Raw genomic sequence first — 21,969 nt, 5'->3', positions numbered from 1 at the left:
AGCCAAGCAATTTCATTCTTCATCAAAATCAAAAAAGAAACCAAGGCATTGTTCTTGAGAACTCTCGGCTTTTTACTATTGCAAAAGGCAAGAAAATTCAAAATCAAAGATCCAAGCTTCCAAAATTGGTGAGTTAATTCCCTAATCATCTTCATGCTTAGTTAGGGCTATATCATGAGTTTAAGCCATCAATTCCTTCTCAATCTTCTTCATTTAATCAAAGAAGAAGATAATGAATAGTGTTTTCAAGTTTTTAACTTGAAATTTTTCTTGTTTTCCTTGAAGATCCAAGCATTCCTAAGACTTCTCAAAGCTTCTTAAGGCTTCCTAGCTACTCCCACCACTTCAAGGAAGGTATATAATCTCCAAACCCTAGATTCCTATTTATTATAAGATGATTTTGATTAGTAGGGTGATATTGTAGCTTGATGTTGGTGATTTAGAGTTTGGGATTGAAATGGTATTGAAATGGAATGGTAAATGTTGTTGTTTTGATTGAAAGAACTTAAGTATGGTTAAAGTTAAGCTTAGGCATAAGTATGAATGTTAAAATTGAATTGGTTGGGGTTGTTATGATGTGGTAAGGATGGATGTTGGTTGTAGGTTGGATTTGAGGTTGAATTGGGTTGGTTTTGAATGGTTTAAAATTGGGAAATCGCGTAAACATAGCCGTCGTAATGTCCGATTTTCTTTAGACTATTTTTGTGCATAACATTAGGACCCGAGAACCCCCTGCTAGATTATGACCATTGCCATGTTTAGATAGCTCATGTTACGAGCTTCGTTTTGATATGTAGTTCGTTCGATTCCGATGCACGGTTTAGGAGAAACGACCGTTTCATGTAACGGCGTTTCGCGAACGAAACTTTTCCCCTCGCCTTACTTTGAAACATAGGTTAAAGACCAAAAAGGGTTAATTAATGTATGAAACATTTATGGTAAGTGTGTTAGGCAGTTGGTAAGACACTTGCGAAGGAATCGCCTTAAAACTCGTAAAGGTTAAAATATTAAAAATGGTGGAGCCGAGGGTACCCGAGTGACTTAAGCGAGTCAGTAAGCGCAAAACAAGCGTTAGAGTCTAAGTTAGTTAAAGTATAGATTTACAAGTGACTTTGGTTTAATTCCAACTTACTTGTTGTTTATAAGTTACCAGACTCGTCCCGAGCCTTTTATCACCCCAAGTCGCTCAGGCAAGTTTTCTACCCGTTATAACTGTTGTTGTGATGTATATATGGATTTGCATTATCTTGCGATAGATGCATGTTGGTTAATTAGAAAATATTGCAATATATTGAAGCATGCTGCTATGGTATATATATATGCATGCTTGTTTCGTATTCTTTCCATATATATCTGTTGATTCAGTTGATAATACCTATGCTAGAGGATAGCGGTAATTTGCATATACCCTTAGTATAGGGACCCAAAGGTGAAAATATTTTCTAAAACCGGGAGTCGAGGATCCCGAGTAGATTTTGTATATATGGATATAAATATATATATATATATATATATACTTATATATATATATGGTCATAGTTTTCAAAACTATTAATCGAATAAGGTTTATTCGATAACTTTAACTTTATTTTATTATTGAATATTATTTCGAATATTATTCGAAGGCTTATGACTCCTTTATATTAAATGCATATTATTTTGAATATTCATTCGAGGGCTTATGACTCTTTTATATTATTTATTGAATATTATTTGAATATTCATTCGAGGGCTTATGACTCTTTTATATTATTTATTGAATATTATTTGAATATTCATTCGAGGGCTTATGACTCAGTTTATATTATTTAATGAATATTATTTGAATATTCATTTGAGGATCTATGACTCCGATTATTTGCTGAGATATATTCTTTATTTTATTAAAGAATAAGGTGTCAATAATCAAACTTATTTTCGATTATTCAAATAAAGATAGTACTTTCATATAAGTATATCTTTGGTTATTTAATACTCGATTCAAGTATAAGTTTTAATACTTCTACTTCAATTATTTTTATAAAGATTATTTTTTATGGGAATATTATTTAAATAATAATATTCAGACATTTTTTAAATATTCTGGGGACTGATTTACTTCATTAAATCAGCTTTACTCCAAACACTCTTTAAAGTGTTTTCGAGTCTTCAAAATGATTTTTAAAAGTTAGAGCGGATCCCAAAACTCATTTTTATATTTAAGATCTTCCTTTTTAAGGGAAATACTCGCTCAAAACATGAGGGATCCGGCTCTGTGGTGTATTTTATATTCGCAACACGGTTGCAGTTTTGGTAAATGAATTGATTACTTACCCAACGTTCGGGAAGTAAGTCCATCTATTGAGTCGGCATAAGCAACATGGGCTCAGTGGGCGTCCATGATAGTGTAAGTGGCTCAGTGGGAGTCCATCAAATGCATAAGTGGCTGAGTGGCAGTCCAGCATAAGGTCCTATTACGACCAGGGTGATGACCAGTGGGGAATTCGTCCATCTACTAGTAGAAAAGGTTACTTATGGGTATCTTTGCCTGATCAGCAAGATATCTGGTTTATGCCAAATTCTTTTCCTTTCCAAATTTATTGGATATTGCAATTCTGTTCATACTTTACATGACAGAGGTTTTCAGGAAATTGTATAAAGAAGATGTATATGTGGATATATATATATATATATATATCAGAACTTAATGAAATATATCATAACTTCATTTCCTTTAATAATATTTCAAAGATTTAATCTATTCAAATCTTGTCTTGTAGTCTCATCTATCTGATGAACTGTTGAAAGCTCATTATACTTTGAACAGTGGTAGTTCAAGCAACTTTTTAAATGATATAAGTATAGTGAAGTATTTGGTAACTTCATCCCTTGTTTTTACTTATATCTAGTAAGTAATTATCTTACGCATGATAAAAGATTCTAGTAAGTATCCATTTAGATACTTATATTATTGTTATCACTATATATTATCTTGCGAGCTGTAAGGCTCACTCTTGCTTTATTTCTTCATCACACAACAACAGTTAGGAAAGATGGCCAGACTCCAGCAGACCCAGCGCAAGCGCGTGGGAAGCGTCCCGCGTCTTCCCGATGATGTTGTAGCTGCTATAGCTGCAGAGGTAGATCTATTTGTAGATCAGACCATCTACTTTTGAGAATCAATTATGTATAATTATAACTTGTGGCAGATAATGGCAATTAACTGTAAATTTATCAAGTAATCATTTTGGGTTGTAATAACTTTTATATTGCGGATTCAAAGACTTGTACTTATTTCAATTTCATCTCTGAGACTATAACGGGTTGTGGTGGGTGTGTTAGTGTGGGGTCACAGCATAAGGTTATTTATTATTAATTAAGTGAAGTGATAATGTGGAAAGAAAGACCGTGACGACCCGGATCCCCGACCCCGGATCTGGGGGTGTTACAGAAATGGTATCAGAGCTAAGCGTTATAAACCTCAGAGATGATGCGATGATATAATAACAAACTCACAAAGATAATAAGAACTATTGCCAAGTTCATGGTCGGACTACTTAAAGTAGTGCTGACAGTTAAAACCCTTACGGGAACCCTTATAAGTATCATGATAGTAACTTAGCTCGTTTAATGTGTAGGCGCCTGAGATAGAGGACCCTGAGATGTTCGAGCGTGAGCATGATGAGGCACTGCTAGATGTTGAGGATCAGGAGGAGCCTGAGATGGAGGAGGATGAGGAGGACCCCTCAGAGGAGTCAGAGACGGAGGTCATTGCTATTTCAGATGAGGAGGACCCCTCAGAGGAGTCAGAGACAGAGGTTATTGCTATTCCAGATGAGGAGGACCCGGATGAGGTCCCAGTAGCTGAGGAGCGTGTTGGACCTATGGTAGTGTATGCTGGTACCCCATTACCCACACTTCTGGTGGTCAGAGCCCCTACCCCTCCACCACTATCCTGGATTCCCGATGATGACAGCTCAGAGACCCATACTTCCGAGCCTAGGCAGACCGAAGAGGCACCCTCAGCGGCTCCGGATTCACCACCTCTTGACCCTGCCCACAGGCAGTCTTCGTTAGCTCATGGATATGTTCAGGATGTTCTGAGGACCCGAGTGGCTGTTGCCGAGGGCCGACTGGATGAGGCCAGGAGGGAGTTGGATGCAGAGAGGGCGGGTAGGCGTACCCGAGCTTATGAGACTAGGGCTTCTATACCCCGATCCTTGAGGAAGGAGCTTACGGGGATAGAGCTCACATCCCGAGCGAGGCTCAGATCGCTCCAGGGGGACAGGCATGGTAGGATCTCCAGGCGGCAGGCCGACTATATCTTCCGTCGTGCGATGGAAAGGGTATGGGAGCTGACCCGCTCTGGTGTATGATTCAGGATTGATGATGGAATAGTCTAGTTGTCTAGTTAGCCGAGGCCTTAGTAAGAGCCAATTTTCCGGGATAGTTGACTTGTATATAGCATCCCTTTTTCTGACTAGACAGATAGACTCTTGTGTATCACTTTTGGGACAGATGACTGTAGCACTGTTGTACTTTTAACCAGATCAAACTATGTATTTCTCGCATTATGTATATATTTGTTTCCTTTGGTTCAGTTCATTAGTGACGGGATCACTGTTTTTATCATTATTATTACTGCACTTCGTATTAGAACTTTCTTAAAATAATAGAATTGCGATATACGTTTTCCCCATTATAAGAGCTGTGCAAGGCACAATGTTGTATATGATTGTGACCTAACGTTGAATTTCCCAATAATTTTTTTTTATTGTCAGAATCATGCCGCCAAGAAAGATTGGAACTAGGGCGAACCCTGGATCTGAGGACCAGGGAAGCCATAACCAGGATGATAGGAACCAGGAACACAGTGAAGAGGAAGATGAGGATTATGTGGAACAGGATGACTCCCTGTATGAAGAGGAAGAGGAAACATATGATGTTGAGGGATTTGAGATAGAGGCTGAAGAAGGAGAAACCGAGGTTGAGCAACCAGTACCAAACCCAGGCATGGATCCCATGGGCCAGTTCATACAACTCCTAAGGCAGAATTTGGAACGTCAACCCAACCCACCCCCTCAAGGAAATAACAATACTGTGGCAAACTCTTTCAGGACTTTTAAGTCCCTTAAGCCCCCTGAGTTCCACGGATCAGCCGACCCAGTTGAGGCAAGGGCATGGTTAAAGGAAATGGAGAAATCCTTTGAGATCTTGAGTACCGATGAGGCACAGAAAACTGTATTTGCTACCTACCTTCTGAAAGGAGAAGCTAACTACTGGTGGGAGGCCAAGAAAAACATGGAGACAGATGCTATTATAACCTGGGAGAGATTTAGTCAGTTGTTTCTAGGAAAGTATTTCCCGAGGTTTATGGAAAACCAGATGGAGCTCAAGTTCTTGGAGCTAAAGCAGAATAACTTGTCTGTAGCAGAGTACGAAGCGAAATTTACTGAGTTATCAAGGTTTGTGCCGGAGTTTGTGAGCACCGAGTAAAAGAAAGCTAGGAGGTTTCAGCAGGGACTGAAACCGTGGATTCAGAATAGGGTGGCAATCCTTGAGCTTACGGACTATGCCACTCTGGTGCAAAAGGCAACGATTGTAGAAGTCGGAAGTGAACAGATGCAGAAGGAAAGAGAGAAGAAAGGAATAAAGAGGAAAAGTATGAGCATGGGTGCAGGTTCCGCAGGAAGGAGCTTCCCAACTAGATTTAATCGAGGAGCAGTGTCCCTACCAGGAAGGAACACTGGGTTTAAGCGGCCAATGAGTGAGTGTGAGCCAGGGCGGCCAGAAATCAAGAATGTCCTATTCCAACCAGTCTCGACCCCCATTTCCAGCCTGTAACATATGTGGAAGGAATCACACTGGGGAGTGTAAAGGAAAGCCAGTAACCTGCTTTAAGTGCGGTCGGGAAGGCCACTATTCAACTAAGTGCCCCTCATCAACCCCTGCCGTCATTCCAACAACCACTTGTCATCAGTGTGGACGCCCAGGTCATTGGAAGAGGGAATGCCCAATGAACAAACCAGCAGCTTCGGGAGCAAGCAGGGCTGCTTCTAATAAGCCACCTACTGCGAGGACTTTCAACATGACAGTCCAGGATGCTATGAAAGATTCAGATGTGATAGCAGGTACCCTTTCTCTAAATTCAGTCAGTGCAAATGTTTTATTTGATTCGGGAGCAACTAAATCTTTTATATCAAAGGACTTTGCGCGTAAGTTAAGACTTAAGGCTGAACCCTTGATAGAACCCTTGCAAGTAGAAATAGCCAATCATGAAATTATTCCTGTTAACCAGATTCACCCCGCCTGTGAGATAGGCATAGGGGAGCAATCCTTTAGTGTTGATCTGTTTCCTTTTAAATTAGGGGAGTTTGATGTAATTTTGGGAATGGACTGGCTATCTAGCAATGATGCTCAGATAGACTGTAAAGGGAAGAAAGTTAAGCTAAATGTCCCAGGGAAGAAAGAAGTTATATTTAGAGGAAAGAGGCAGACGCAGAAATTTTTGACCATGGCCCAGGCTAAAAGGATGCTACGAAAAGGAAATGAGGCCTACCTAGCCTATGTGGTGGACACGCAGAAGGAGGTGCCCAACTTACAAGATATTCCAGTATTCAACGAATTTGACGATGTATTCCTACAAGACCTTCCGGGATTACCACCCGATAGAGTGATTGAATTTGCTATTGAGTTGGCCCCAGGGACGGCGCCAGTTTCAAAAGCACCTTACCGGTTAGCCCTGTTAGAAATGAAGGAATTAGCTATCCAATTGCAGGAACTCTTGGATAAGGGTATGATAAGACCCAGTGTGTCTCCATGGGGAGCACCAGTTTTATTTGTTAAGAAGAAAGATGGGAGCATGAGGCTGTGCATAGACTATCGAGAGTTGAACAAGCTAACCATAAAGAACAGGTACCCATTACCTAGAATAGACGATCTGTTCGACCAGCTAAAGGATGCTGTTTATTTTTCCAAGATCGACCTGAGAACTGGATATCACCAACTAAAGATTAAACCCGAAGATATTTCCAAGACAGCGTTCCGTACCAGGTATGGGCATTATGAGTTCTTGGTAATGTCCTTTGGATTAACCAACGCCCCAGCGGCTTTCATGGATTTAATGAATAGAGTATTTAAGAAGTACTTGGACAAATGTGTGATAGTTTTTATCGATGATATTTTGATCTACTCAAGGACTGAGACAGAACATGCAGATCATTTGAGGATAGCTCTAGGAATACTCAGAGAGGAACAGTTATATGCCAAATTCTCGAAGTGTGAATTCTGGCGGAATGAAGTACAGTTTTTAGGACATGTGATCAATAAAGAAGGAGTATTGGTCGACCCCTCCAAGATAGAGGCGGTCTCAAATTGGGAAAGGCCAACCACACCCACAGAGGTAAGGAGTTTTATAGGATTGGCCGGCTACTATCGTAGATTTGTACAGGACTTTGCGAAGATCGCAGCCCCTTTGACCCGACTTACTCGTAAGACAGAGAAGTTTGAATGGACGGAGAAATGTGAGAACAGTTTTCAGGAATTAAAGAAAAGGTTGATAACGGCTCCGGTGTTGGCATTGCCGGACGGAAAAGGAGATTTTGTGATATATAGTGACGCGTCGCACAAAGGATTAGGATGTGTGCTTATGCAGCACGGTAAAGTGATTGCGTATGCGTCGAGACAATTGAAGGAATACGAGGTTAGATATCCTACTCATGACCTTGAGCTCGCGGCAATAGTATTTGCCTTAAAAATTTGGAGGCACTACTTGTATGGAGAGAAGTGCGAGATTTTCACAGACCATAAAAGCCTCAAGTACATATTTACACAGAAAGAGCTCAACATGCGCTAGAGGAGATGGTTAGAACTAATCAAGGACTATGATTGTGAGATTCTTTATCATCCAGGGAAAGCCAATGTGGTGGCTGATGCCCTTAGTAGAAAGGAAAGACTCAGAATGATAATAACTTCGGAAGAATTGATAAGGGATTTTGAGAGAATGGAAATAGAAGTAAAGGTAACTGGAACCGGAACCGGAACTGAAAAGCTTTTTGAGATCTCAATGCAGCCCGAGTTATTGGAAAAGATCAGATTGTGCCAGGAGAAAATAATGAATGAAGGCAGAGAGTCAATGACTAGAGAGGAGATCCATACTGAGAAAGATGATAAAGGGATAATGAGGTACTCCTACCGGATTCAGGTTCCGAATGTTCAAGAGCTTAAAGATGAGATATTGGATGAAAGCCATAGTTCAAGGTATTCCATTCACCCGGGAAGTACCAAGATGTATAGGGATTTGAAGGAATATTACTGGTGGCCCAACATGAAGAGGGACGTAGCAGAATGGGTAAGCAAATGTTTGACTTGCCAAAGGGTAAAAGCAGAGCACCAGAGACCCAGTGGACTCTTACGACCCCTGGAGATTCCCGAATGGAAATGGGAACAGATAGCGATGGATTTTGTTGTAGGCTTGCCAAGGACGAAGGCCAATCATGACACCATATGGGTAATTATAGACTGACTGACAAAGTCAGCTCATTTCATTCCTATCAATGAGAGATACACAGTCGATAGACTGGTGGACATTTACCTTAAGGAAATAGTGACGCGACATGGAGTCCCAGTGTCCATTGTCTCAGACCGAGACCCCAGGTTCAACTCCAGATTTTGGAGGAGCTTTCAGGAATGTGCAGGGACCAAGTTAAATATGAGTACCGCGTACCATCCCCAGACGGATGGGCAGAGTGAAAGGACCATCCAGACACTAGAGGATATGTTGAGAGTCTGTGCAATAGACTTTAAAGGGAGCTGGGATGATCAATTGCCGTTGATCGAGTTTTCTTATAACAATAGCTTTCATGCTAGCATCGGAATGCCGCCTTATGAGGCCCTGTACGGAAGAAGGTGTCGATCTCCCTTATACTGGGATGAAGTAGGAGAGCGGAAGATGCTCGGACCTAAAGTGGTCCAAAGGACCAAAGATATAGTGGATCTTATCAGAGGGCGACTTGTAGCAGCCCAAGACAGACAGAAGAAATATGCAGACCTAGCCCGAAAGGACAAGGAATATGAAGTAGGGGACTTAGTACTGCTAAAGGTATCCCCTTGGAAGGGATTAATGAGGTTCGGAAGGAAAGGAAAACTAAGCCCAAGATACATTGGACCTTTTGAGATATTAAGACGAATTGGAAAGTTAGCTTACGAGCTAGCCTTACCCCCTAATTTGCAACATGTTCATAATGTGTTCCATGTGTCAATGCTAAGGAAGTATCATCGGGATGCCAGACACATAGTGGAGTACGAGCAGGTGGATATGCAGCCAGATCTAACTTACGTGGAGAAGCCAGTAAGGATTATAGATAAGAAGGAGCAGGTGCTTCGGAACAAAGTAATCAAGCTAGTCAGAGTACTATGGCAGAATCATAATGTGGAAGAATCAACTTGGGAACTAGAGAGCACAATGCTAGAAAAGTACCCCCATTTGTTTTCTGTTTGATTCCGGGACGGAATCCTTTTAAGGAGGGGAGACTGTAATAACCCCCAAAATTTTCAACTTTTTGTAACCCTTGTGAATAGTGTTTTAGCTGAATGAGAAAACTTTTCATGCCACACTATGTAGGGGTTCTATTATGGATATTCTGAGATTTTATTAGTACTCTATACGGTATATGAGTGTATGTAAAGATCGTCAGAATCCAATTCCGAACACTTTGGTTTTTCCTGGAAATCCACTAGATACGGAAAGAATTGAGTATAAGGTAACAGGATAAAAAGGATTTAAATTAAAGGATTATAATAGAGGATCATAAAAAGGAATATAACGTATTGAGAAAGGTTAAGGGAACCTAAGTAATAAGATCCCGGGTATGATCCTTCAAACGATAAACGAGAACGAAAGTTAAGCGAACCGTATAACAGATCAGCGGTCATTAGGCAAACAATTAGGAAGTTAATCAAAGGGATTAGAGTGAGTGATGTCACCCAACCAATGAGAGGAGGACAAAGAGGGAAGGATGACATCACAACATGACATAAGCATGACATGGGAAGGAAGGAGATGTGGTGGCTTTTTAACCACACAAAATCAAGGGCAAATAGGTAATTGACTAAATCAAACACAAAAACAAATCAACCAAGCCAAGCAATTTCATTCTTCATCAAAATCAAAAAAGAAACCAAGGCATTGTTCTTGAGAGCTCTCGGCTTTTTACTATTGCAAAAGGCAAGAAAATTCAAAATCAAAGATCCAAGCTTCCTAAATTGGTGAGTTAATTCCCCAATCATCTTCATGCTTAGTTAGGGCTATATCATGAGTTTAAGCCATCAATTTCTTCTCAATCTTCTTCATTTAATCAAAGAAGAAGACAATGAATAGTGTTTTCAAGTTTTTAACTTGAAATTTTTCTTATTTTCCTTGAAGATCCAAGCATTCCTAAGACTTCTCAAAGCTTCTTAAGGCTTCCTAGCTACTCCCACCACTTCAAGGAAGGTATATCATCTCCAAACCCTAGATTCCTATGTATTATAAGATGATTTTGATTAGTAGGGTGATATTGTAGCTTGATGTTGGTGATTTAGAGTTTGGGATTGAAATGGTATTGAAATGGAATGGTAAATGTTGTTGTTTTGATTGAAAGAAATTAAGTATGGTTAAAGTTAAGCTTAGGCATAAGTATGAATGTTAAAATTGAATTGGTTGGGGTTGTTATGACGTGGTAAGGATGGATGTTGGTTGTAGGTTGGATTTGAGGTTGAATTGGGTTGGTTTTGAATGGTTTAAAATTGGGAAATTGCGTAAACATAGCCGTCGTAACGTCCGATTTTCTTTAGACTGTTTTTGTGCATAACATTAGGACCCGAGAACCCCCTGCTAGATTATGACCATTTCCATGTTTAGATAGCTCATGTTACGAGCTTCGTTTTGATATGTAGTTCGTTCGATTCCGATGCATGGTTTAGGAGAAACGACCGTTTCATGTAACGGCGTTTCGCGAACGAAACTTTTCCCCTCCCCTCATTTCATGTATATATGGATTTGCATTATCTTGCGATAGATGCATGTTGGTTAATTAGCAAATGTTGCAATATATTGAAGCATGCTGCTATGGTATATATATATGCATGCCTGTTTCGTATTCTTTCCATATATATCTGTTGATTCAGTTGATAATACATATGCTAGAGGATAGCGGTAATTTGCATATACCCTTAGTATAGGGACCCAAAGGTGAAAATATTTTCTAAAACCGGGAGTCGAGGATCCCGAGTAGATTTTGTATATATGGATATAAATATATATATATATATATATATATACTTATATATATATATGGTCATAGTTTTCAAAACTATTAATCGAATAAGGTTTATTCGATAACTTTAACTTTATTTTATTATTGAATATTATTTTGAATATTATTCGAAGGCTTATGACTCCTTTATATTAAATGAATATTATTTTGAATATTCATTCGAGGGCTTATGACTCTTTTATATTATTTATTGAATATTATTTGAATATTCATTCGAGGGCTTATGACTCTTTTATATTATTTATTGAATATTATTTGAATATTCATTCGAGGGCTTATGACTCAGTTTATATTATTTAATGAATATTATTTGAATATTCATTTGAGGATCTATGACTCCGATTATTTGCTGAGATATATTCTTTATTTTATTAAAGAATAAGGTGTCAATAATCAAACTTATTTTCGATTATTCAAATAAAGATAGTACTTTCATATAAGTATATCTTTGGTTATTTAATACTCGATTCAAGTATAAGTTTTAATACTTCTACTTCAATTATTTTTATAAAGATTATTCTTTATGGGAATATTATTTAAATAATAATATTCAGACATTTTCTAAATATTCTGGGGACTGATTTACTTCATTAAATCAGCTTTACTCCAAACACTCTTTAAAGTGTTTTCGAGTCTTCAAAATGATTTTTAAAAGTTAGAGCGGATCCCAAAACTCATTTTTATATTTAAGATCTTCCTTTTTAAGGGGATTTAAATACTCACTCAAAACCTGAGGGATCCGGCTCTGTGGTGTATTTTATATTCGCAACACGGTTGCAGTTTTGGTAAATGAATTGATTACTTACCCAACGTTCGGGAAGTAAGTCCATCTATTGAGTCAGCATAAGCAACATGGGCTCAGTGGGCGTCCATGATAGTGTAAGTGGCTCAGTGGGAGTCCATCAAATGCATAAGTGGCTGAGTGGCAGTCCAGCATAAGGTCCTATTACGACCAGGGTGATGACCAGTGGGGAATTCGTCCATCTACTAGTAGAAAAGGTTACTTATGGGTATCTTTGCCTGATCAGCAAGATATCTGGTTTATGCCAAATTCTTTTCCTTTCCAAATTTATTGGATATTGCAATTCTGTTCATACTTTACATGACAGAGGTTTTCAGGAAATTGTATAAAGAAGATGTACATGTGGATATACATATATATATATATATATCAGAACTTAATGAAGTATATCATAACTTCATTTCCTTTAATAATATTTCAAAGATTTAATCTATTCAAATCTTGTCTTGTAGTCTCATCTATCTGATGAACTGTTGAAAGCTCATTATACTTTGAACAGTGGTAGTTGAAGCAGCTTTTTAAATGATATAAGTATAGTGAAGTATTTGGTAACTTCATCCCTTGTTTTTACTTATATCTAGTAAGTAATTATCTTACGCATGATAAAAGATTCTAGTAAGTATCCATTTAGATACTTATATTATTGTTATCACTATATATTATCTTGCGAGCTGTAAGGCTCACTCTTGCTTTATTTCTTCATCACACAACAACAGTTAGGAAAGATGGCCAGACTCCAGCAGACCCAGCGCAAGCGCGTGGGAAGCGTCCCGCGTCTTCCCGATGATGTTGTAGCTGCTATAGCTGCAGAGGTAGATCTATTTGTAGATCAGACCATCTACTTTTGAGAATCAATTATGTATAATTATAACATGTGGCAGATAATGGCAATTAACTGTAAATTTATCAAGTAATCATTTTGGGTTGTAATAACTTTTAAATTGCGGATTCAAAGACTTGTACTTATTTCAATTTCATCTCTGAGACTATAACGGGTTGTGGTGGGTGTGTTAGTGTGGGGTCACAGCATAAGGTTATTTATTATTAATTAAGTGAAGTGATATTGTGGAAAGAAAGACCGTGACGACCTGGATCCTCGACCCCGGATCTGGGGGTGTTTACAACTTGCCACCATATATTCGTATAATTGACATATTAACATCATCTACATGCAATTTAACATCCTTTAACCACCTCTTGGTACAACGTTTATACGAGTCAATTTTGGGCAACATTTTGGCTCTAATCAATTATGTAAGTCACTACTCACCATATTAGAGTCACGTTGCACCTTATAAGAGTCACTTGCCACCATATATTGGTACAATTGACCTCTTAACATCATATAAATGCAACTTGACATCCTTTAACCACCTATTGGTACCACTTTTACATAAGTGAATTAGGGCCACATTTTGACTCTAATCAACCATGTAAGTCACTCTTCACCATATTAGAGTCACTATGCACCTTATAAGAGTCTTTTGCCATCATATATTGGTACAATTGTCCTATTAACATCATATACATGCAATTTGATATCTTTTACCCACCTCTTGGTATTACTTTTATATAAATCAATTTAGGACCATATTTTGGCTCTAATCAACCATGTAAGTCACTCTTCACCATATTAGAGACACTTTGCACCCTATACGAGTCACTTGCCACCATATATTGGTACAATTGACCTATTAACATCATATGGATTCAATTTTACATCCTTTAACTACCTCTTGGTACCACTTTTATACAAGTTAATTTAGGCCCATATTTTAACTCTAATCAACCATATAAGTCACTCTTCACCATATTAGAGTCACTTTGCACCCTATAAGAGTCACTTGCCGCCATATATTGGTACAATTGACCTATTAACATCATATCATTCAATTTGACATCCTTTAACTACCTCTTAGTATCACTTTTATATAAGTCAATTTAGGGCCATATTTTGACTCTAATCAACCATGTTAATCACTCCTCACCATAATAGAGTCACTTTGTACTCTATAAGAGTCACTTGCCACCATATATTCGTACAATTGACATATTAACATCATCTACATGCAATTTAACATCCTTTAACCACCTCTTGGTACAACTTTTATACGAGTCAATTTTGGGCAACATTTTGGCTCTAATCAATCATGTAAGTCACTCTTCACGATATTAGAGTCACATTGCACCCTATAAGAGTCACTTGATAACATATATTGGTACAATTGACATCTTAACATCATATAAATGCAGTTTGACATCCTTTAACCACCTATTGGTACCACTTTTATATAAGTCAATTAGGGCCACATTTTGACTCTAATCAACCATGTTAATCACTCCTCACCATAATAGAGTCACTTTGTACTCTATAAGAGTCATTTGCCACCATATATTCGTACAATTGACATATTAACATCATCTACATGCAATTTAACATCCTTTAACCACCTCTTGGTACAACTTTTATACGAGTCAATTTTGGGCAACATTTTGGCTCTAATCAAAGGAAAACAGAGAAAGAAAAATAAAAATGATAAGAGGATGACCCTTATCTAGTTATTATCCCGAAAAACTGGATTTTTTTATTTATCAAAATTTATCGATTCAACGAGTATTTAACGGGTAAAATAACCCGAGAATTCACAAAAATAGTTTTTAAAGGTCTCGGAATAATTAGGGGTTAATAAAATAAAATTTCTGGAATTTCTAAATCATTTTTGAAATGCAAATCGGACCCGCATTTTGACGATTAAACGAAACAATGTGTAGGTTAATTTAATCCCAAAAATTTCCAAAATTATTTTAAAATTCTCAAAATATTCTAAACCTAGTAAAATATGAATATTGTAATTTTTAAATAATTCTATAATTAAATATTGATTTCTCAATTAAATGCAATCATAAATTCATTTAATGTTAAATAATCAATGAAATATTGATTTCTAAATTTTATAAACTCCTAAAAATAATAAATAAAATTATGAAGCAATAAAAATGATTTTAGAGATAATTCAAATATTTATGGACATAATTCTTTAATAAAATCACTTTTAAATATAAAAACAAAACAACACAGTTTACAACTAATTACTCAAATGTATCTCGAACACCAATAATCACATATAACTCATCACAAAGTAATATTCAGCTGACGGAACCCACACACATATTTTATTTATTTAATTATTTAATAATTACACAGTTAAATAATACAGAAATATACGAGTCGTTATACAAGTTGAAGCAGAGAATACATCAAGTTGGAATTGGTTCTTGAGGATGTTGAAGGCATATTTGATGATAGAAAATACTGGAACTTACATTTTCATCTCAAATAGGCAAAATATACAACTTACTTTGAAGTTTATGTCAAAGTTATTTATCTTTATGTGTTCACTTATTTACAACAACATGAAGAGTTTATGCAAGGGACTTGGCATTTCAAAGACAATTTTGTTAGCAGCAATGTCAACCACATATTACTTCTTCAACATGAACATGGAATCCATCAAAAAGATTAATTACCACCTATCTATAATTAGGTGAACTTAATGCAGCATAGAGTTTTTTCTAATTTTTTACCTAATAATGGCAGATGTGAAAGACCTGTTTTGATTGGTTAAAAGCCAAGCCTAGGTCCCAATGGTCTACGTCTGGTTTTAGAGATGTTTGCAAATCAGTTGTCTTTGTCAATAACAATAGTGAGAGTTTCAATAATGCAAACAAAAAATTTAGAGATAATGGGATTGTTACAATGTTCAAGAATATCCACAATATATGCAGAGGATACAATAAAGGAAAGCATCCATGGATAAGAAGAATACCAAGTCTGTATCAAGGCCTTAAAGAAGATAAATTTGTAAGTTTCACCTTATTTAGTTTGAAAGTTAATTTCTTAACAATTTTCTTTGTAAAATGATATTACTTTTCCTTAAAAATTTTGTATAACATATAATATTGTCACTAAAGGAAATTAAACTGGATGCTAAAGCAAGTACAATTTGGAATGATGGTGATAAGTACCATGTTACAATATCAGCAGGAGGGCATGAGTTTATGGTACATTTGAAGGAGAGAAGTTGTGCTTGTAGGAAATGGCAGTTGACTGAAATACCTTGCTTCCATGCTGTGTCCTGCATACATTTCCAGAAATTGGACCCTAAGGACTTCATTCATCCATGCTATAACAAAGAGACATACATGCATGTTTATAGCCACATTTTGGAGCCAATAATTGGAGAGCCTTAGTGGGAAGTAACTGAAGCTGAGGAACCATTTCCTCCATTGAAGAGAACATCACCTGGTAGGCCAAAAAATGTTAAGCAGAAAAAAAATGATGCTCCTCAGCTAGAGAAAATAATCCAAGTATTCTTAAAAGACAAGGAACAAGTCTAAGGTGCACACAATGTGGTCAGTGGGAGTACAATTTGAGAAGTTGTCCAAGAAATGTGTGATTTCTTAATTTGACATTTATCATTCATAAGAATTAAATAATAAATTGTTTGATATTTTTTTTGTAGAAAGTTGAAGAAGAACATGGTGAAGAAGCACTGAAGTGGCAACCTACAATTATAAGGTGTTCATATTGCAAACATGAAGGCCACAACTTAATGCCTTGCACCTCTAGGGTGAGTACCTCTACATTTTTCTCCTTGAACTTGAGTTTCATTTTTTATGTAACTCTTTTCAATGTATATGTATAAAGTTGACCTTAAAACTAAGAACAAAGAAAAGAATGCAGAAGACCAAAGAGTATTCAAGGAGAAATTGTCAAATCTGCAGAAAGCTCAAACAGACATGTGTTCTAAAGCATCAGCACCAAGGAAGGCTGATGACAATACCAAGAATACCAACTCTCTAAGTTATGGAGGAATTGTGAGGCCCTTTAAACCACCAGCACAGGCAGGACCATCAGGGGTGGAATGTATAGACAGTGATGGTGATCAGTTCACAACACTAAAACAGCTGTAATCTGCACTAGTAAAGAAGAAAACTATGTTGGGAAAAAGGAAAAAGAAAGCTACTTAAGTGACTTGCTGCTAGACATTTACAACATCATACCCGTGTGTTCCAAATTATTTTTTTTGAATTTATGGTGACTTCCTTTGGGAACATTGATATAATATTATTTTGTGTAATATTGTGGTAAACTTAATTTGGTAATGATGCTTATGTGTAAGTTAAGTATGTTTATGACAATCTGGAACTGATTCGTAGATCACTTTTGGATCAAGTATGTAATTTATCCCATATGTGTTCTATTTTTGGTTTGCTCAAGTTAAAGTACAACTTGCAAATAACAACATCAAATACACATCAAACACAACTGGATTTTATTATAATCTACCAAATGCAGATACACCTAATGCAACAACATCCAACTACACTTGAATTAAACTAAACTAAATGCAACGGAAACCAACTATACTAAATGCAACAACTAAAGAAACACATGTCATTACAAGTGAATTATTACACTTCTTCTACAACTTCTGTCTTACAAATCCAATAGAGTAAGATTGCCATCCATGTCACAACCAACAAAGTTAGTGTTACGTTGCTACTTGATTTTTCATCTTCAATCATTATTTTCCCATCAACTTCATTCGAACAAGCCACGCTCCTCCTAACTTCAGCTTCAATTTGAAGGCTTTCAAGATAGCTAATCCTGCCTAAAAGCCCGAGAATGATGATTCTTTTATGCTCACACAACGGTGCATCCAACCACCGGAAATGACGACATCGGTCACACGATATAAAACATCGACCAGTATTTAAGTTTGTCCACGCCATTTTGACAATAATCCATGCTCCACATACACACCTTTCACTCATTTTTATTCAATAAATTGGTTCTATGGGCATATACATATAACATATAGCTTATTATTAAACCCTTCTTTTTTCTAAACTAACGACACAATCTAACGGAACACTGACGGAAGGGTGCAACAAGTAGCGCCGTAACATATCATGGGTGCAAAGTACAAATATGCAAACTATAGGTACCAAACTTACAATGGTCCAAACCAAAATATAAAGAAGAGTATTCAAGAAGTATTATTCATAAATCTAAGAATGATGGTAATAGCTTGCGTTTGGATATTCCAAATTTTGATGGGAGCATGAATCCATAATTTTTTGTTGAATGATTGAAACATGTTGAATGGCGTTTTGACTATAAAGATTATGATGATCACAAGAGATTTAAAGTAGTTAGATCGACGCTTAGAGGTTATGCAAATTTGTGGTATGAACTTATGAAATTGAAGAGGAGAGAAGAAGGTAAATCACGAATTGATTCTTGGAAAGTACTTAAGCGGAGAATGGAAAACCATTTTATGCCAACTGATTATTTCCAAGATATATTGGTAAACTCACATGGTGTCAATCAAGATGCAATCTCCTTTTGTTGACCATACAATTGATTTTAAGAAGAAGGCATAAAATATGGCTCATTCTTCTACTGAAATTTCTCTTAAATATGATGCCTTGAAGAAAAATCATGATGACACATACCTTTAGTAATTGAAGACCAATTAGTTGAATTAAATTGCAAGGGTTATGAACATGTAAAAGAAGAATCCCCTAGTGACCTGGTAATGAATATGCTTCTTAATAGATCTGATTAACATAGAAAATATATATCATAAATCTTCCAGATTATACTTCTTGAAAAAGTTCTCTAATGTACTTAGAATGACAAATGAATATACCATCTTTCCTTTAACTCACTTGTATTCCAAGAAATTAATTCGACTCACCCATCATGATCATTTCATACTTTGCATTAACTTGGAAAATATCTTACATAGATCATCATTAGTAAATCCTCTTCTTAATCTCCCTGAGTTGACATCTCCGTGACTTGAAAAATCTAATCATTGATTAGTGGTTCTAGTAGGACTTTCCGTCTGCTCTGTATTATCACCACTATCACACTTGAGCCAGAATTATTGTTGCCATTAATAACATAAATAACGGGAACAACTTCAGGTTCGTCTTCCTCTAAAGGATCATCTAAAAGATTTTCAAATTCCAGAGATTCAGAATCCTTTTCTCTTTGATGGCTTGCAAGCTTGGTGTCATTGAATGCTGCATTAAGGCTTCCAATCATATTCTGATCGGCAATCACATAAACCCTGTATGCTTTAGATTTAAGAGAGTAGCCCAGATATATGTCTTCTTCTGCTTTAGCATCAAACTTTCTCAGATGTTCATTTCCTTCCTTAGGCATAAAATATTTTGCTCAAATTAAACATTTGAAATTATTTAAGTGTTGGTCTCTTATCATCCATAATCTCATAAGGAGTCTTATAATGATCTTTATTGATCAGGGTACGATTCTGAGTGTAACACGCTGTGTTGACTGTTTCAACCCAAAAGTAGGTTGAAAGTCTTGATTCACTCAAAATAGTCCTTATTGCTTCAACCAAGGTGCGATTCTTCCTTCCAACTACTCCATTTTGTTATGGAGTTCTTGGTGTTGAATACTGTCTTGAAATACCTTTCCTAAGTGCAGAATTGATTCAAAAATGCATTCTTGAATTCTGTTCCATTATCTGATCTGATCTTCCTTACAGGTACTTTCACTTCTATCTCAATCTTCTTACGTGATCGGCAATCATATATGGTGCTTCATCCTATGATTGTAAGAACAACTCCCATGTGTACTTTGATTAGTCATCGACTATCACTAAAGCATATATTTTTGTTAAAAGTGACAATACATTTACTGGACTAAATAAATCCATATGGATCAACTGAAGAGGTTTAGTGATACTTATCTTCTCCTTGTTTCTGTGTGACGCTTTTTTTGACTTTCCTTTTTCACATGCTTCACAGAGTCCTTCTTAATAAAATTCCATCTATGGTAGACCTCTCACCAACTCCCTTTTTACTGGTGAGTTCATCATCTTAAAATTCAAATATCAGTTCTTCTTGTGCCAAAGCCAACTTTGTTCTGATAACGCTTCGCTATAGAAACACCTCATTACCCTATCACAGGTAGAACTTAAATCGTGTATGAAAATATTACCTTTCCTTACTCCTTATAAAGCAAGCTTCTCATCTTTCCTTTTTGAGAGCATAGACCTTTCCTTTCTGAATTCAACGTTGTATCCCTTATAACAAAACTGACTGATACTTAGAAGATTATGCTTTAATCCTTCCACAAAACAAATGTTTTCAATGATGACATTCCCGATTTCCATATTACCATATCCCGTAGTAAATCCTTTTTTTCATCTCCAAAGGTAACTATAGGGCTAGCTTTCTCAACCACATATGTGAGTAGGGATATTTCTCCTGTCATGTGTCTAAAACACCCGTTGTCCGAAATCCACATGATCTTTTTCTTTCGTACCTTACCCTGTAAACACAGATTGATTAAGAAGATTTTGATACCTAAACAAGTTTGGGTCCTGAAGGTTTAGGGGTTATAACAGGATCAATATCTGATGTAACCTTAAAAGACTTAGTTTTCACTTTGACTGTTTCCTTCTCACTATCAGTCTTGACAGAGTTGTTGTCAGACTTAGAGATATGTGTAACCTTCCCAACTTTAGGAGGTGCTACAATCTTTTCCTATGTGTGCTAATTACTTATTCTTGTCTCAGTGTTAGTGCAAGTGCTAGAAGTTGCATGAAAAGCTTTAAAAAACGCAGACATGATAACAAATGCACATGGCATTCTACCACCTACGATACAGGGCTCATGAAAACTAGGCATATCAGGCATATTAAAAATGCAACAGATTCTACTTGAACCTTAGTGCATGCATGCGTAAGGTTTCCAGTAGAATTAAAATTATTACACAATTTTCTAGATACAGATGAAGAAGATGCACAATAAATTTCTTATTTACACCTAATTTTCCGTTCCTGATCTTAGAGTTAACCTTAACATACTCATCAGCCTTAGGGTCATCTACGGTCTTTGATTTCTTAAGTGTGTCCAGTCCTTGTTTATCCACCTTGATGTGTTGGTCATTTTTAGATTTCTCTTCTCTAACTGCAGCCTTAGGGGTCTTGGGGGATGTCTTTACCTTCTTCTTATCCTCAATAATAAATTTCTCATTTATTAACAAACTTACTTCATCCGAATGTCCTGGAACAGGTTCAGTGAACAACGGAGATGCTACATCCTTAACAACATATGGTACCTTTTCAGGGATAAACTCTTTTATCTCTGATGCACCAACATGTTTCTTACCGACTAGCTTAGAATAGTCAAGTCTTATAGCAATCTTAGAGTTATATCTTGGACTATCTTTTATCTTCTTATGAGTCAGAGCTAAATTCTTAAAGGCCTGCAAATTCTTTTCTAGGTCAGTAATTTGTGTACTAAGTATGGCCTCTATTTCTGTATTGCACGTAACCTTATTCTCTGAATACTCATTCTTTTGCTTAAGATCGTCTAATGATGCAATAAGTAATTCTAGTTCCTCATTCCTTAAAGTCAGATTCTCAATATTAAGAACTGGTTTATCATTTTGAAGTTTATATGCAAGCATGCTTGTATGAACATTATACAATTCTAAGGTAAGTTCATGCACATTAGTTTTATATTCAGATTCAGACATACCAATAGTTGTAAGATTTGGAACCTGAGATGATTGTGGTGATTCCTCTGCAGAGTCTTCCATAAGAGAAATATTTACGTACTCTTCCATTTCATCTGAATTAGTATAATCCCAGCTTTTTCCTTCAGCAATTTATGTTTTCCCTTTTTCTTTTACCACATATGAATTCAACTTCTGTTTCAGCTTCTCATTCCATCTCTTTATATCTTCGTAAGTTTCTTTCCTTTCATAGGAATACTTTCCTCTTGCTGCTTTAGGCTTTCTGTATTCAGATGCGAAATGCCCTA

This window comes from Apium graveolens, chromosome 8, assembly GCF_009905375.1.
Source record: "Apium graveolens cultivar Ventura chromosome 8, ASM990537v1, whole genome shotgun sequence".
NCBI classification, from domain to species: Eukaryota; Viridiplantae; Streptophyta; class Magnoliopsida; order Apiales; family Apiaceae; genus Apium; species Apium graveolens.
The sequence above is the reverse complement of the archived record's forward strand: the minus strand, read 5'-3'. Positions refer to the sequence as shown.